The sequence below is a fragment of the Ahaetulla prasina genome, chromosome 3 (genome assembly GCF_028640845.1).
Source record: "Ahaetulla prasina isolate Xishuangbanna chromosome 3, ASM2864084v1, whole genome shotgun sequence".
NCBI classification, from domain to species: domain Eukaryota; kingdom Metazoa; phylum Chordata; class Lepidosauria; order Squamata; family Colubridae; genus Ahaetulla; species Ahaetulla prasina.
In genome coordinates this window covers 35858673-35865448 of record NC_080541.1, presented here as the reverse complement: position 1 = coordinate 35865448, position 6776 = coordinate 35858673, and the positions used below count along the sequence as shown (strand labels likewise).

The 6776-nt window shown below is 36.5% G+C and overlaps 1 long non-coding RNA gene across 2 annotated transcripts in view; it reads right to left on the bottom strand.

The window, feature by feature from the left end:
• Positions 1 to 3476: 3476 nt before the first annotated feature.
• Positions 3477 to 6776, bottom strand: part of LOC131194475 (uncharacterized) — a 36596-nt gene continuing 33296 nt past the window's right edge. Inside the window, exon 4 of one of the 2 annotated variants that reach the window (XR_009154193.1) lies at positions 3477 to 3839. This is a non-coding gene — a long non-coding RNA (uncharacterized LOC131194475). The remainder of the gene's footprint in view (positions 3840 to 6776) is intronic. The other variant, XR_009154194.1, reaches the window with a different exon arrangement.

Genomic DNA, 6776 nt, shown 5'->3' with positions numbered 1-6776 from the left:
CATTTGGAATGTAGCAGCAGAGCAAGAAAAAGATAACTCTATAAAATAAGCTAAACGATTGAAAGACTGCCCAACTAGATAAAATAAGCCTTAATGGACTAACTTCAAGGTAAAGATGCAACTGGATCTTTAATCTGATTCCATTTGAAGTTATCATCAGTTTATCTAAAGAAATATTGCCTTCTCTTCTGATCTGGAAACAATATCATGCAGGTTATTTACTAATTTACATTTCAAAGTTATTTTATTAGTAAGTGTTCTGAAGTCAAAATTAAGGTCACTTAGGCATACAGCAAAGTGTGAAAAACTGCTTAAGAAATATCACTTTTGACTTCTTGCTGGTAGTGTACAGTTGCAGTCACTGAGACCACAAGTCTGTTATGCAGAAATGAGCCCCATTTTCAAATGGTGCTTTGAAGAAATGTCTGCGTAGAGTTGCAGATTTTGAAGGGTTGGTTTTTTGTTTTTTTTGTTTTGCACATTTGTGAGAATGGCGACAAAAATTGCTGCAACATGCCAAATTTCAGGAACAAGCAGATTTAGTTACCTGGCTGAGGGCAAGAAATTAGGCAGTGGGACATATCGTGTACAGGTAATCAGTTAAGTGAGTCACACCTGATTTTACAATCTTCTTTAAAAATATTTGTTAAGCAAATGACTTCAGCTGTTAAGTGAATCAAATGTTTGTTAAGCAAATTCTTCCTTCCACGTTCGCTTTGCTTGTCAGAAGCTGGCAAGGAAGATCACAAATGGCAATTACATGACCTTGGAATGCTGCAACTGTTACCAGTTCACAAATGGCAATTACCAAGCATCATATGTTGATCACATGACTGTAGGGAGGCAGCAACAATCATAAGTGTGAGGAGCAGTTATAAGTAGCGGTGAAATCCAAAAAATTTTAATACCGGTTCTGTGGACATGGCTTGGTTGGTGTGGTGTGGCTTGGTGGGCGTGGCAGGGGAAGGATACTGCAAAATCTCTATTCCTACCTCACTCCAGGGGAAGGATACTGCAAAATACACATTCCCACCCCACTCCTGGGGGCAGGATATTGCAAAATCTCCATTCCCACCCCACTCTGGGGCCAGCCAGAGGTGGTATTTGCCGATTCTCCGAACTACTCAAAATTCCCACTACAGGTTCTCCAAACTGCTCAAAATTTACGCTACTGGTTCTCCAGAACCTGTCAGAACCTGCTGGATTTCATCCCTGGTTATAAGTCACTTTTTACAGTGTTGTTGTACCTTTTAAGGGTCAGTAAAGAAATGGTTGTAAATCAAGGATTTCCTGTATGTTACTGTACTGTTGGATCCTGCCTCTTATTTTTCCAGTCAAGGTTTCTATAAATATTATATAACTACAGCCCTATTGCCATATCTAAATTGTGATTCCAAACTCTCCGATTAAATTTCAGCAAGATGGATGTGTTGTTAGTCTGAACTAGAAGCAGGGCAAAGAGTAACATTAGAAGTAATTTGAAAATCATTTCAGCCTTGGGAGATGTTTTTTTCCCCCCTTAAGCTGTAATCTACCAGTGATGCTTTTTATGTTCCTGCCTGAAAAGGTTATAGAAGGAAGCCAGCTGAGTGTGTTGAACTTCACATGTACCTTGCATGTGCCCAAACAAACCTGCTACTCCTTCTGTCATGCAGACATGTGATACAGAGGAGAGCAAGTGCTGAATACAATGAGCAGCCTCGGCTATAAAGAGTCCCTTGCAATTTGTTCTTTGAAATCAAATTCCATCATGTTAGTGAGACAGAAATAGGTACTGACACTTCTCCCACAGAGTAGATGATTTACAAAATATCTCCGTTCAAGTAACATTAGCTTAAAATATTTGCCTCTTGAGAAGGAACAAAGCAAGATTTTAGATGGTTCCTACTTCCATATAGCTTTGGGGGCTATTGTGTCTGGAAAATTATTAAGGGTTAGCAATGAAATTACTTGTTACTTGTCCCAGCTTCTGCCAACCTAGCAGTTTTGAAAGCACTAAAAATGCAAGTAGAAAAAATAGGGACCACCTTTGGTGGGAAGGTAACAGCGTTCCGTGCGCCTTTGGCGTTGAGTCATGCCGGCCACATGACCATGAAGAACGTCTTCGGACAGCGCTGGCTGTTCGGCCTTGAAACGGAGATGAGCACCGCCCCCTAGAGTTGGCAACGACTAGCACGTATGTGCGAGGGGAACCTTTTTAGCAATGAAATAGACAAATTCTTTCCTGCTTTTTAGCAGTCGTCCACATTGTTTTTGCAACCAGCTTAAATCCACTTCTGTGGAATGACTTTCTGTTGTATAGTGTTAAGAAACTCTCCAGATATTTCTGAGTGATAATTCTCAGCAGCTCGTCGTTGTAAGCTATTTTAAAACTGAAAAAAGTTAGGTTCTCCCATGTTTGTGTGGTGGGAAAACTCCATATATCCCCAGCATGAAATGAGGAAAATGGGAACAAACAAGGGACAATGGTAACAGCATCATCATGATACCTGTATTGCTTGGTAGTTATCATGTGTTTTGATTATTAGCTGTTTGAGGATGGGTTAGATTTCCTTTGACTCTTGATTAGGTCACCATGGAATTGTTATTGGTTTGCTCCACAGAGGTAAATAGCATCCATTATGGTAAATAAAAAGTTTTCTTTCTGGTTGATTGGGACTTCAGAAATTATATCTAGCTAAGGTAAAGAGCTAAGGAACCAAAGAGCGAGTAAATAGGTCAAGCAAGTGTATGGTCCTAAACTGAGATTGTGATGCCAGTGCAGCAGAATCAGATAGCCTTCTAGGTTGTGTCACATTCACCAAGAAGAATGAACCTCTCTAACTTTTTCTGATTCAGTTTAGTAAACCAAAACTGATTGCAAGGAAATATTTGATTTTAAGATGCATTGACACTAATGTGAATGCATGAAGTTTGCATTCTTGTTTTGAAAGATTCAGCCCTCTGACTATTACAAATTCTAGGCCATTTCTTTTCCAAGTAGCAGTGTAAATAACTGTCTTTTTTGTGTGGAGAGACAGGGAAGCATTACACACTTTAATAGGATTCATTGTTTTGTTGAACTGGGTTTATATACTTTGAACTAAAGAACAACAGTTCCTTTGTACACATCTTGGAAATATTTAATTGTAGAACCATTGGCATCCTTCCCAGTATATACTGTATATTGTTCAACAGGTGATACTACAACAGACTGATGGTTTGTATGTGAACAGCTGACAAAAATATATTCCATCTTATGTTTATGTTGAGGGATCTCCAAGAGCAAGGGTTGCTAAATCTTATGAATGAGAAAACACACACATCTCAAGGTTGAACGAGCCACTTTTGCACAACTGAGGGATAGATTTACATTGCTAAACAATCTGCAGAAGGAGTAAATCTTGGCTGAGCTATTTACTTGCACCTAGAACAAAATTGTGATTACATTTTTATGTAGACCATCCACACAAATTAAAAAAAAACAAAGGTAAACAAGAGGGTTTTATTTGTTTTCTGGTTTATCAAAATTATGGAAAAAGAGCTTCCAGGAATCTCACATTATCCACCACAACTTGAAGCTTCCAATCTGCCTCCCAACATGGAGCTGCAGTATAAAGTATCTTTGCCTTGAAATGGCTTAGTTTATTTCTCCCAAACTGAGACTTGGATTTTTATAGCATAATCCTATGCCTGCTACACAGAAGTGAATCCTGTTGAGTTCAGTCAAGATAAACAGCAGCAGCGTTCTGTTCCCAAAAGGCTGAGTTTGTAGATGTTGCCTATAGCAGAAGACAATTAATCAGGAAGGGTAGTCTGATACTTTTTCCTCTACCATGGATAGTTCTTATACCAAAAAACTATTAACAGGTTCAGGAAAGAAGAAGAAGAAGAAAAGTTGCGTTAATTCTTAGGTCCAATTCAGCTCATTTTCATTAGCCAAAGCTACTTTGTGCACTTAACTGTATATATTTAGCAAGTGATCTCATGAAATGCAACACATATTTAGTACTAATCCTGGGACTAAGGAAGCAACTGTCCAGGTAAAAAGTCAGTGTTCTTGGCACTTTTAGCCCTGATTCGGTTAGAAAGATGTTCCCAGTCCAACCTGTTAGAACTATGTATTTCAATCTGTATTGTGAATGAGTCCATTCTTTATTTTATATGCCAATCAGTGGTAGATTACCCGGACGTCATCAGAAAGGTTATGCACATGTGCAGAAGTACGCGCACACATGAGCGAAGCACACACGCATGGCCCCGTTGCAAACTGGTAGTAAAGGTAAGTAGAACCCACCCTTGATATCAATATGCTTTACCTCTGAAGATAATATCTATTTAGCATATGTGTAAGGAAGCTGAGACTTGGATCTTTGAAATAGTACTGGTATTTTAATAGTATTTTTAATAACTAATATGAGTTTTAGGTGACTGAATGTTTGAATTAAAAATATATATAGTGTTATTATTTGCAAAATAAAGCTGTTTTCTTTTTTAAATTTTATTTGGCTGATATGGAACTAGGTTCAGCATTGACATTTATTTTTTATTTCATGGGAAGTGAGGGAAAGAATCTAAAGTCATGTGTGAGAGCTGCATTATTCTTCTCTAAATGTTGCCTCTTCACAAAACAGCGATATAATTCAAATGCATCTATTCTGTGATGCCAAATCCTGAATTCTCAGAGGCAGCCTTTCTCTCTCAGAACCATCACAAACAAAACAAAGTTTTTTCAATGAATCTCTAGGCAGTAATGTTAGATTATGAAATATTCAGACATGCCACTCTGTTTCTTTTCTTGCATATTTTCTTGTTAAATTCAGTTACCGGTACTAGAGTTTGAGAGGGGTTTTTGAAACTATGCGAAAGGAATCAGATATTATTTTAGAGAATTTAGGCACGTCTTATTTCCAATAGTTTATTGCAATTAAAGAAATAAAAACTACTACAAACAAGAATAAAAAGGAAAAATAGAACGTGTAGAAAAGAAAAAATAGAAATAAAAATAGAGAAGAAAAATAATAAAGAAAAAGAAAAGAAATATGAAAAGAAATGATTTCTCCGTTCATCACAAGTATAAACAATTTTAATAACTTATCACCTTCTCTTAAAATAAAAAGATATTTTCTTCCCTTATCCCATCTCTTATCTATGCACAAATCCTTAAAGCCTCCCCTTTTCAGTCCTGATCAGCAAAAATCCATTAATGGTTACCAGAGATAACAATATATCTATTTTAACTTTGGTCAAATAAATCAACTTTATATTCCTTCTTTTTACTTCTGACCACCTGGATCTTTAGTACCTTCAAATAATGTTCTAGAATTTGATTTCTTTTTTTTTTCTCTGTGTTTCATAAATTTTTTCAAAATGTTAGCATCTCTCTTTTGTAAATTTAGTATAAGAAAATTATCCAGTTTCCTTTCTTGGTTTGATATTTGTACATCCATTTTAATTATTAAGACATCAGCCAACTTCTTTTGCATGTCCAATGTAGCATATTTTTCCATATCATGTTTGTGGTGTGTCATTTTTAAATGCATTTTCAGATTAGTCTCACTCTTGTCAAATATAACTTGTTTCCTTTTTGTAACATATTTTAAACATGACATATCTAAAGAGGTAGATATCCTTAAAATTAACTTCTGAGTCCATTGTTCAAAAACATCCTTCAATATGTCCAATATTAAAATAATTGCTTGGTTCTGTATTAGTAAGTACAACTAGTGTCCAATTTTCAAAGTCTCATCCTACCATTTTTAAAGAGAATTCAAAGAAAAACATTTTCCTATGGGAAGGATTCTTATGATTAATTAATAAGATTAATTAAATCTTATTTCAAATCCTTCATTTTAGTCCATTTGTAACTTTGCAAAATCAAAGGTCTAATCACCTTATTGAATCATTTTACTCCAATTTCATGTAAAACAAAATCCCCTAAAGACAAGAACAACATGGTAGGGAGCAGGTTTTTAAATTAAATGTAATTATGAAATATTTGAGGTGTATCTATGCAGTGTGTACTTTTCTTTCAACATATCACTACACTATAAGCAGTCCTGCAGTTTTTCCTCATATTTGCCTTAAATTCAAGAGAAGACACAATATGCGAATTTTTTTTCAGAACAGGAAATATAGCTAGAAGTGATGGGAGATGTGTGCAACAGAGACATGAATCTCAATTCTGTACCACCCTGAAAAGGACAATTAATGTTAACCATGTAAATTACAGATGTATGTAATCAGTGGTGGGTTTCAAAATTTTTTACTATCGGTTCTGTGGACGTCGCTTGGTGGGTGTGGTTTGGTATGTGTGGCAGGGGAAGGATACTGTAAAATCTCCATTCCCACCCCACTCCAGGGGAAAGGACACTAAAATCTGCATTCCCTCCCCAATCCAAAGGAAGGTTATTGCAAAATCCCCATTTCCTCCCAATTAGCTGAGACTCAGGAAGCAAAGAATAGATGGGGGCGGGGCCAGTCAGAATTTTTACTACTGGTTCTCCAGAACTGCTGAAACCCACCTCTGGTTCAAACTATTCTTCCAACTCCATAATTCCCAAATCCAATTTGCCTCCAGGATAGCAAAACACTGTTGTCTTCCAAAGATCCCCTTTTCATCCCCCCCCTCCTGCCGTAGGTCATTTGTCTGTATCTTTCATAGTATTCAATCTCAGCTTCAGATTGCTTTTATTCCATCAGATAGTTAGCCTAACATCTTCTGACTTATTGTTTATTTTAATTTCATTCATGACAGAACACCCAGTGAAAAGAATCCTTAAGTTTAGATTTTGATC